The sequence below is a fragment of the Xylocopa sonorina genome, chromosome 9 (assembly GCF_050948175.1).
Source record: "Xylocopa sonorina isolate GNS202 chromosome 9, iyXylSono1_principal, whole genome shotgun sequence".
NCBI classification, from domain to species: Eukaryota; Metazoa; Arthropoda; class Insecta; order Hymenoptera; family Apidae; genus Xylocopa; species Xylocopa sonorina.
In genome coordinates this window covers 5,879,708-5,881,796 of record NC_135201.1, presented here as the reverse complement: position 1 = coordinate 5,881,796, position 2,089 = coordinate 5,879,708, and positions in this window count along the sequence as shown.

Sequence of the window (2,089 nt, the reverse complement as noted above, 5' to 3'; positions counted from 1 at the left end):
TCACAATACATATCATTTTCCTTTCTGAATAATTGTACAACAGATTGATAAACCAAAATGTTAATTAGCAGCACTGGTGATGTGACCATTTTTCTGAGTGTGATTTACATAAGCCTCTTTTAGTATCATAAAACAACTGTGTGCTTACAGCGTCTTGTACATAGAAACAAATACCATTTGCCAATACTAAATTACTTCGCACGACCCTGGTGAAACTCAAACTCCTTATCTCCCCTTATATGTGCTTATTAATGTATAACCAATTTGATGACCTTGCTGTACATATTACTTCCACTGATTATGTTATACAAAACCGATTATCATAATATTCATTAATCACTCTAAATAAAATTCGAATTAGTAAGTATATTCGTTTCAAAACAAGATTAATATTTCTATTATGAAATTGGTATGCACTGTTGCAAACTTTTTATGCATTCTTATAGTTATAACATAGTTATATTACATTACATCACTGTTATAGTAATTACAGCGAGTTTAATTACAGAAGTTTTGCAAAAAAATACGCATAAATGTATGTACTATAGTACCGCACAGAAAATTATGCGCATACATCTTTCAGCTGCAGTATCGCATATTAATTCTGTCAATTTTGATCATGTTTCATTTACCAATTAATATTTTACACAATTGATAATCACCACCCACCAAATAATACATATCAGGGTCTTCTAATCTTTCTAAATGATGATGAAAATATAACGGAACTAAACTAAACGTTCAATACGAGATTAAGAAAATCTTTTCAAATTCCATTTATTGACAGACATAAGAAGAAATCGACATTCATCATTTGCATATAAAATATATTTTCTAATACTAGAAAGATTATATAGCGTATTAAATATATCGGCGATTAAAACAAGTTTCTCCTCTTTATGCTCTTTTTTTTTTCAAACCATTTCCCATTTGGCGAGAGAAGAATCAAAACAAGAATCACGATCAATGAAATCCACAGAATAACAAGCACGTATGTGCGTACGAGAGATATTAAATTAACACGTTAACAGAATTAATAGCCACGTCTGCGATGCAACAGTTTAATCCTACTTCATTTGGTCGCACTCAAATAAATATCGTACAATGTGGAAAATCGGAACGGTTTGGTGTGCAATAATAATTAATAATAACAATGATAATTAATAATATCAATAATAATAGTAATAATAATAAATGGTAGTGTGAAGATAATGACGACGAAGACGATGATAAGCATGATAATGAGAATGGTGATCGTGATCGCGAAAACCAGAATGATTCCTTCTTCCATTTGAGAGGAAGCAAAATTATATAATTTCATTTTCATACGGCCACCAATTCAATTTTTTACTTCGTAATGATTTCTCGTGATAAATGTACCCGTATTTAATCGTTCCTAATATTATTTAAATGTGCCTCGATTTCAGATGATAAGCCTTATATAAAGGATACATATATAGGAATATTCTTGGTGATCCCTTTTAAATTACAGTGAATATGTTTTCGTTTATCTTTCCCTTCTTCCATCGTATAAAATAAAGAAGCAGAACCACACAAACAATATAATGAACAATTTATATGCATGGATTTAACCGATATGGTGATTATCATCGATGTAAAGAGAGTGGCCAGAATCTTGATAATGCATACCTACGTATAATACGCGCACTTTTAAATATATAATAATATAAATCACGTGTTGTCAATGATAATGCTCAAAAACTTAACAAAACAAGCCGATCTCTTTTTTTGTTCTTTATAAATTAATTGCGACACTACGCAGAGTCCAGCGGTGCCAAAGTCTGTGTTCTCGGCACGACGAACGCTGCAGGCAGTGACGGTGAGCTATCTAATCCGTATTAATATTACATTAAGTTCTATATTCTATAATAATATGTATATATATACACACAATCCTTACAGGCGCGCACGCACACATGTACACACACAGATGCGCACCCACACGCGCGCGCGCACACACATACACACACACACACACACACACGAAAGATCATACTTTAGATACTTTTTTCCTTTTTAAATAGATACGACAGTGAAGAATGAATTGCAAAATGAATATCGACAAACA